We start from the raw sequence: 9,870 nt of genomic DNA on the forward strand, positions 1-9,870 counted from the left end.
GCCTTCAGCTTTGGAAATGGAGAGTAGATCCTCAGAGACTGGAGCAGGTTGGGCTCTTGATTCTGTTTATCTGCTGCTCCTACCAGAGGCTCATGGTCTTCAGGAATAAACGGGCTTCATTTCCCCAGGGCTGAAAGGCCCTGGGTGCCCTAGTGCCCACTCTAAGTTGAAGCTGGTTGAGTCTAAGCTGGTCAGTATTTTCTACTTTGTTAATTTTGGCATCAGATGGAGGTGGATATGGATTTCATTTCCTGGAAAATGGTTGAAAAGTGATTTTCAATTGAGGAGCTAATCAAACGTGAAAGGGGTATTTGAGCATTTACTTAATGTGCTCAGCAGCTTCTTCTATCACTACAGATTGTATGCTTGTTTTCCTTGGCTTTGGATGTCCCCATGGAAAATCCACTTCTTTTTCTGAGTACTGGTCACTGTGGTATTAGAGAGAAGTGTAGCTGGGGTTGTATTCTGGAAGCATCATGTTTGTTTTCAAATGCTTTATTTTGGCATGGCAGAGTGTGCAGAGCAGTGGTTCTCAAATGCTGATCTGGGGATGGTTGCCAGGTTGGCTACATCAGAATCACCTGGGTTGTTTATTAGTTACATGTTCTTTAGCTCCAAGCATAGAGACTCTGATTCATTAAGTCTTGAGTAGAATCTGAGAATGTATGTTTCTATAAATGATTATGAAGCAAGTTTGGGAAACATTGTATATTAGTCAAAGAACAGGAAATAGTAAACTCAAACAGGTTATTAAAGATATTTTAATAATGGCTTGTTTAAAAACGTATGGGCATACTTAAGGGAAATATTAAGGGATCGTGAGGTACCCACAACTAGCAATAATGGGAAACAGGTGCAAGGGGAGGGAGTAATCATTGGAACCTCGTGAGACTTGTAAGTGTAAGAGAGGACTCCTGGACAGGAACTACAGCCAGCCATTGTCAACCCATAGTCCAGTAGGGGGAAAAACCTCTGTCTTTTTTGCCCTTTGATCTTTTTCTGTTGTTTCCATTGACCAAATCCAAAAGACCAGAAAGTCCAGGTGATGCAGTCTTTAAAAGCCAGACTCCTGAGACACAAAACAGGATGGATAAGGCTGGAGAGAGACCGGAAGGGTGGATAGAGAATATCTAGCAGACGCTAGCATAGATAACATTTTCTAGTTGCACATTTATGCACCAATTTGTGGATGGCAAAGATATGGATATGTTTTGTTCTACAGAAATGCTTCTTTTCTTGGTGTAAAATCACCTCCATGATTTTATCATAGAAACTGGAAAGTCTTAAAGTGAAGGGGTGAGATCTTCAGAATTCTCTTCCTGTTCAGCCAGTTTATATTCTGTCTCTGAAAAGGGCTGCAAGGAGAATATTTTGGAAGATCATAATTGTCTGCCTGGTTGTCAACTTTATATTTTAATGTACCCGTAGAATACTCAATTGTCTCTTATTAAGTGATTATGGATCTATCATTTTGTAGTCTATGAACTTATTTATACATTCCATGAAGCTATTTATATTTGTAACCAATATAGTATTCTAAACATTTCTCCTCAAAGAAACCATATTGCTATACTTCTTAAAAGACTGCGTTCAGCTGCATTGCTTTGTTTTGGCTTTATATTACGTATTGCTTTCATTGTATTTAAAACATACATTTGATAGTCATTTATAATCATAACTCAAATGAGAAGGATTGCATTACTTTTGATTTAAATATGTTGCCTGTGAAAATTTTAGACCATCTTAAAATACAGCATTAAAACAACAACAACAACAACAACAACAACAAAAACAACTTTATAGAAATCATCTGTATAATCCCTGGAGATTTATCAGTAGTTTCTGTATTAAGATACCAGCTCCCTCTTCCAGCAAAGAAGTTATTGGCATTTAGAGTCCTCCTTCATGATAGAAGCTAACAGCTTGAAGACAACGTCTTCCATTATAGCTGTTCATTAGGCTACCTGTGCTTGGTAAAAAGGACAGTCACTGGTCCAACACCAAGGGACTAATATGCATATTGACTGCTAGCATCTTTTAGCATCTGCTGCACTCTAGGCATTTTACATACAACTCAGTTCTACTTGTTTAGGTAGAAATCTTGGAGTAAACTTTGATTCATTTCCCCTCCCCCTCCCCACTCTGCATACATCTATCAGCAACTCCAGTAGTCTCTATTTTCAAAATATATCCAGAATCTGGCTGTGCTCTCGTTCAAGTTGCCAGCATCTCTCCTCTGGGTTAGTGTAGTCACCTCCTATCTGATCTTCCTGCTTCTCGCCTTCTCTCTTCCATCTTTTCTACAGAGCAAACAGAAAAAGCTCCCCAAAAATGTCAGATTATGCAGCTTCTCTGTTCAAATCCCTCCAATGGCTTTCATCTCACTCAGAGTAAAAGCTGAAGCCGCTGTGAAAGCTTATAAGGCTGAACGTTATCTTTTCCTCTGTTCTTTCTCTGACCTCACTCATCTTTTACTCTCCCCTTCTCTCATTATATTCCAGCCGCAGCATGCTCCTGCTTCTCAGCCTTTGCATATGCCATTTCCTCTGCCTAGAAGGCTCTTCTTCCAGTTATCTTCCTGGCTTACTCTCTCATTTCATTCAGGGCTCTTAAAATACCACCATATATATAGCACCCACCATCACTCCTTTTCACTGCATCTTGTTATTTTTCTTCCTAGCACATATCACCATCTGATATATTTACCTGTTTGTCTCTTCCCCACAAGAAGGAAAGCTTCTTGAAGGCTGACTCTTGAGTTCACTGCTCTTTCTCTGGCACCTGTTTTAGTACATGGCACATAGTTGGTATTCACCAAATATCGGTTAACTGAATGAGTGGATTAATGAATAAATCAATTGTTCGTAAGAAGTAATTGTCTAGCATTTAGCAAAAATAACTCATAAATTTCCCATTTTAAATAATATTTTACTGAATACTTATCTTATACCTTGCTAAGCACTTTGTCAGCCTTATTGCCACTGAGGGATGTTTTGGTTTACAGTCAAAGAAGGGGGTATACATATCATATACACACATAAAATAAACACACATACATATATAACATATAAACATGTATATGCGCATATATATGAATGTATGTCAGTGTGTGTAAGAATGTATGTGTGTGTGTTTGTATACATATGTGCACGAGTGTGTTTGTATATAAAATATTTTTGGTCCAGGGATGTGACAGCTTCCTACTCAATGTTTCAATGAAAAATCTCAATGTTCTGCCATAGGGGACAGTGCCAGGGGCTGGACACAGAAGGAAACACTGGGGACCTGCGCACAGATGAAGAGACCTGACTGCGATATTAGGTAAATTTATTAAAGGATGAAACAGTATTTTTCATGCTCTTTGTGGAGCGTTGGTGCGACTAACTTCCAATGAATCTGGTCTAGCAAAGATAATGACCTTAGCAGGAATTCAGTTCTCTGTCCCTACCTTGGAAAGCAGTAGCCTAATAAACTCGAGTGGTCAACATTTATGGTATTCCTCTTTCTCTTCTAGGACCTTTGATATGTATATTTTTTGAATTTAGTTTTGCCTGAAAAATCTGCATCTAATTTGAATGAAATTGAATATGTTTTAGGGCTCAAGCAGCATGTCTTCCATCTGAAGCAAAATGGAGATGAATTTCAATTAGCTGTTCCTGTTATAATCTGTCTCCACCTGTAGTTTTCATCAAAAATTGCTAGAAAGTGTGATATAATGTATGATCAGGATTTGCCCACTGGCAGCAGAGTCCCATTATCTTAATAAAAAAGCACAAAATAATTAGTCTGATGCATATAGACAGCAGCTTCTTATTGCGAGCAACTTTAATTGTGGTGAATAATATATATGGAGTTTGAAGCATTTTATATTTCCCTCCCAAGAAGACACCAATTACTAATTCAGTTGACAAAGTAACAATGTTTCAGAAGATTTAATGCAAACTGGATATCATAGTCAATAGCCACTGTAAAATGTCCATTTTATGGCCTTATTTTTGCCTGGGCTTAATTTATGATAATTTGGTACTTGCATATAGTCTGGAAGTACGCTGTTGGCTTAAGAGTTAGTACTTGGTTATTGCATAAATCATGGCTGAATGTGTTGGCTTCATCTAATTTCTTCTTTCTCCTACAATTGGAGAAATTCTCATCTTATCATTTCTCTCACCTCTTTCCTGCCTGCTAATTCATGGGGCCCTGAGAACTCTGTATTTAGGAGATCATTTCTTTATAGAGTGGCATCTTCCAAATGACAGGTAGTGTGTTTCTGGGCTTCAGAAGGAGGGAATTTAGCAAGGCGTTTTGGGGGTTAGAGTGTTTATAACAGCTCACCTTATGTGCTTTAAAAGAAGATACAATTTCCTCTCCCTGCCCTCCCATTTGCCCCTAAACTATGCTAATACAAATGGTGAGGTTTAAAAGTACATAATCTGTCTATGGCCATGCCACCTTGAACGTGCCAATCTCGTCTGATCTTGGAAGCTAAGCAGGGTTGGGCCTAGTTAGTACTTGGATGGGAGACCACCTAGGAATACCAGGTGCTGTAGGTGTTAAATAAATAAATAAATAAATAAAATAAAAAATAAAATAAATGTACATAATCCGACCTATTCCTTTTCAGAACAGTTTTATATTAGTTGTTGTTTTTTTTAATTTTTATTAATTTGAAACATAGGACACATAAGTCAGCATGTTCTAAGGCCACAGATAATCTACCTGAGGACCTAAATAATATGAATCAGTTGACTATATTGTAGGATTTAGTTTAGGTGACTGGTCTTCAAAGAAATGTATTGGATGTTTCAGAAATAATGAGATAATTGCCTATTTATTTATAGGGACTTTGAATTTTTAGTTATGATTAATCATTTTCAGAAGTGACTACATTTTTTAAATAAATGAATGTCACATGTCTAATTGTGGACAACCTTATTCTAAATGTGGGAAACAATGTTTTAAAGTTTAGGTTCTTCTCTTGAGCCATCAAAATCATAATACAGAAATTGCCATCTATTCCTAAGTTGGATAACAATATTCTTCTAATTCATTTACGCACCTCTCTTCCTTTACTTATAATCATCATAGCTAACATGTGAGTACAAATCATACGTTACTTTTATAGGCATGTCACTTTTAATCCACCTATCAACCCCATGTTGTAGGCATTATTATCTGCAACTTAAAGGAAGAAGCAAGCAAATATCAAATGATATTTAAAATTATAATATCTTTCTAATTATAAAATAACAAATGTTTATTGTAGGAAATCTGAAAAGTCTCTGAAGTACACTGATGTTGTTAATAAGATGATCAAACAGAAAAAGAGAGAAAAGACACAAATTGCCATTATCGGGAGTAAAATAAGTGGATATCACCACAGACCTCCCAGATAGTAAAAAGATAATAAAATCCTACAAACAACTCTATGCATGTGAATGCAACTTTCAACAACAGATAAAATATACTAATTTCTTAAAATATATGAATTACTAAACTCACCGAAGATGAACCAGGTAACTGGAATAATCCTATTACTATAGTTAAGAATCTTCTGCAAAAGAGATCTCCAGTTCTGGGTGGTTTCACTGATAAACAGTTAAAGGAGAATTAACACAAATTCTATACAATTTTTTGCAGAAATATAGAAGAGAGGGGAATACTTCCCAACTAATTTTATGAAGCCAGCGTTATCCTGATATGAAAACCAGACAAAGACATTACAAGAGAAGGAAACTAAAAATAAATAAATAAGTAGATAAAACAATATCCCTTGTGAATATCATTGTAAAAATTCCATAAAATATTACCAAAATCAATCCTACAATATATAAAAAGAATAATACAACATGATCAAGAAGGTTTTCTCCTAAGAATGTAAAGTTGACTAATATCTAAAAATCAAGGTAATGTACTGAATTAACACTTTAAAGAAAAAAAATCATATGATCATCTCAATACAAAAATAAAAGCATTTGCTAAAATTCAACATTTATTTCTTAGAATAATTCTCTCAAAACTAGGAATAAAAGAGCATTTCCTTAACTTAATAAAGTGTATCTGTAACAAAGCCATAGCCAACATCACTTCATGGGGAGAGACCGAATGCTTTCCCCATGAAGAAAGTAACAAGGAAAGGATATTCTATGTCATCACTCCAATGCAATATTCTACTTGAATGCCTAGCCAGTGCCACGGGCAATAAAAAGAAATAAAAGACATAAGAATTGAAAAAGAAATAAAATTGTTTCTATTTGCAGACAACGTGATTTTTCTACATGTGAAATCCAAGGAATTTATTTACAAACAAAACTAAATCAAACCAAATAAAAAATTTCTAGAACTAATAGGTCAGTTTTGAAAGGTCACAGGATACTAGTTCTAATTTTTATTATTGCTCTTCTTTTTCTAGCTTCTAGGAAGGTGGAAACTAAGATGATTAGTTTCAGATTTTTAAAAAAATTTTCTAAATATGAATTTAATACTATAACTTTTCCTCTAAGCACTGCTTTTACTGCATTTCACAAATTTTGATAAGTTGTATTTTTATTCTCATTTCATTCAAAATATTTTAAAATTTATCTTGAGATTTTTTTAGTTGACTCTTGTGTTAATTCGAAGCATAGTGTTTAGTCTCTAAGTATTATGGGATTTTATAGCTATCTTTCTGTTACTGATTTCTAGCTTAATGCCACTGTGGTCTGAGAGAATACATTTTATGTTTTCTATTATTTTAAATTTGTAAAGATATGTTTTAGAAACCTGGATATGGTCTTTCTTAGTGAATATTCCATGTGAGCTTGAGAAAAATGTGGATGAAATAGTCTGTAGATGTCAGTTATATCCATGTTATTGATGAGAGTGCTGTTGAGTTCAGTTATGTCCTTACTGATTTTCTGCTTGCTGGATCTGTCCATTTCTGATAGAGAGGTGTTAAAGTCTCTGCCTGTAACAGTGAATTCTTCTATTTCTTGTAGTTCTGTTAGTTTTTGCCTTATGCATTTTGACACTGTTGTTAGGCACATACATATTAAAGATTGCAGTCCATTATCCCAATGCTCTCAACTCCTCTGTTTTCTTTTTTATAGCATATATCATCTTCCAATGAAAGATATAATATACTGATTATATTTATTGCTTATTGATTATCTTTACTTACTAATAGCTAAATTTTATGGAGCCAGAGGTCTTGCATTTTGTTTACCGGTAAATCCCACTGCCTGGCATATTCTTGAAAATACTGCTGTTGTTATTTCTCTTGCATAAAATGAATCAAGTCACATAGGTTTAGAAAACCTGTACACGCAGTCTCCATATTGAGAGCTCTTGAGGTCTGAATGGTCATTTGTTCTCTGATAAATGTGTCTAGAAAGCAGTGGAATGAGCACTAGCTTTGGAGCCAGAAAGTCCTGGGATTTTAGAGGTGAGAAAAGCAGACAAAGGCCCTGACTTCTTGGTGAATTCAGCCTGGCAGAGGAAGATGGATATTTAATAAAATAATCACAGTTACATGTAATAGCAAACTATAAGAGCTTCAGAAGTAGAGGAGTATTCGAGAGGATTAGAGAGTTGTGGTCCTGTCTGAGGAGCACAGGACAGGTATCCTTGAGGAAGTGGTGTTTGAGTCGGGATATGAAAGGTGATAGCTTAGTAGGTGAAGTGAAATGAGGTTGGAAGGAATTTCCAGTCTGAGGCAATAGTATTAAAAGAAAAAATCCCTAAGGCAGAAAGGACCATAGCATATTGGCAGAATAGAAAAAAAAAAAAAAAGGCCAAATAGGACTAAAGTATGGAAAACAAGGGGAGAGTGTTGTTAGATAACAGCTAGGCAAAGGCTAGATTGTGCATCGCTGTAAGCATGACAGTGGGAATCTTCAACTGTGTCTAACAAATAAATCCTAATAGCTTTGGGGAACCATACGAAGGTTTTATACAAAACATAGATGTTCAGAATTTGGTTTCAAAAATGTCACTTGACATGTCCCAGTGTGAAAAATCAAGTCGGGTAAGAGGAACTGGAGTAGCAACAGGCTAGTTAGGAGGCAATTTACTATTAGCAATAATCAGGGAAGTGATGCTTTGGGCTAGGCAGTTTGGATTGGATCAGTTAGGAGGCTCTTGTAATAATCAAGGCAGGAGATGTGAGCGATTTGGACTAGAGTGGTGGTAGAGGAGATGAATGAATGTGTTTTTCCTAGCTATCTCATTTCTTCAATGTCAGATGGACCAGTATAGGCCATCTGTGTAATCGATGCAATGAATTAGCTGCCTAATGCCAGTTGATATGAAATTTACAGACATGACTATGGTTTAATGGATCCAATTTTGGAGATCAAATAATAGTGCAGATTTTTAAAGGACTAAGATTTCCATAAGGACATTTCTGTAGTTTTATGAAAGGAGGCACAGTGCTGTTGGGAATAGTGGTGCAGATAATCTGTTAAAGCTCCAGGAAGGCACCAAAAGAGGAGCATTGACTTAGGAGCTGCTGCAATGGCTGGCAGCTAACACAGCAGCAGGAGGTAGGGAGGTGACAGACACACAAGGCAGATGTTCTACCAAGCTCCTCCATCTGGATGGGGTCTTTTGGTTCTACTGCATTTTCCCAGCCATGCAGGAAGCAAGTGCCAATGATGCATCTTCATTAGGATGAACGAGACCTTGGATAGAATAAAAGCAGTTGCCACTTACTGAAAGCCCAGGGTCAGTGAGAACCCCATAGCTGTGCTGATAGTGTTGTGGAAAAGTGATGAGACCATAATCTCTTCTGTGTGTATGTGTGTGTGTGTGTGTGTGCGTGTGTGCATTTTAAGATTGTTAATAGTATTAAGGGAAAACATCTAATCCTAACCTGCACCAGTAATACAGAGATGAAATGTGTTAATAATATCTTCCTTTTGAATGCTTACTCTATGCTAGCCTCCAGTCCTTTCTTCTTATTTCTCAGATCTCATTTCCTCCTACTCTCCTCATTGGCCACTGTATGTCCTCTTTATTCCCCAAGCACCCCAAGCATGTTGCCATCTCATAAAATCTGCACTTGCTGTTCTCTCAGTCTAGAATTCTCTTCTTGAACATATGTACATGACTTGCTCTGTCACTTTAATAGGTCTCCACTCAATTATTTTCCCCCAAGAGAGGTCTTGATCAACTATCCTTATTCCCAGTGGGACTTCTTTGTTACTCTCTAGCCGTTCACACTGCTTTTGTTTCTTTACATAGTTCTCTGTGTGTATTTGTTTCTCTCCCCAAATAGAACGCAAGCTCAGCGATGCAAAGATTTTGACAATGTGCTGTCTTCTTCACTGTGCTATCCTGAGTATCTAGAACAGTATCTGCATGGAGTAGGCACTCAAGAATTCCTGGGATGAATGATGAACTGGATCTCATTTAATATTCACAGCATAATCTGAGAAGTAGGTGTTATTGTTACTCAATTTGACAGAGGAGGAAATAAGATTAAGCATTTTATATGAAATCAAACACATACTGATTTCAAAGTCTGATCTTCTTATTTAAGTTATTCCATCCCATTTTAATATTTGATTTTCTCTATCATATAATCTGAAGAGAAGGATCAGAAAATATTACTTAACTTCGAAGCTGTCCTTTTGCATGACCAGAGGATTAGATACAAAGAGAGAGTTATGATGTGGCTGTTGTCTACAAAAACCCTTTTGAGATAGCATGTAGGGACAGATGGAAAATTATGGGCTGAATGTGTGGGTCCCCTCAAATTTCTCATGTTGAAACCCTAACTCCAATATGACAGTACTAGGAGGTAGGGTCTTTGGGAGATAGTTAGGTTTAGATGAGGTCATAACGGTGGAACCCTGATATGAGATTAAGTGCATATGAAGGGACCAGAGAGAG

The 9,870-nt window shown here is 36.5% G+C and overlaps 1 pseudogene; it reads left to right on the plus strand.

The window, feature by feature from the left end:
• The first annotated feature begins 4,432 nt into the window (after window positions 1–4,432).
• Window positions 4,433–4,550, plus strand: LOC120617231 (uncharacterized; annotated as a pseudogene).
• Window positions 4,551–9,870: the final 5,320 nt, after the last annotated feature.

This window comes from Pteropus medius, unplaced genomic scaffold, assembly GCF_902729225.1.
Source record: "Pteropus medius unplaced genomic scaffold, Ma_sr-lr_union100, whole genome shotgun sequence".
Taxonomy (NCBI): Eukaryota; Metazoa; Chordata; class Mammalia; order Chiroptera; family Pteropodidae; genus Pteropus; species Pteropus medius.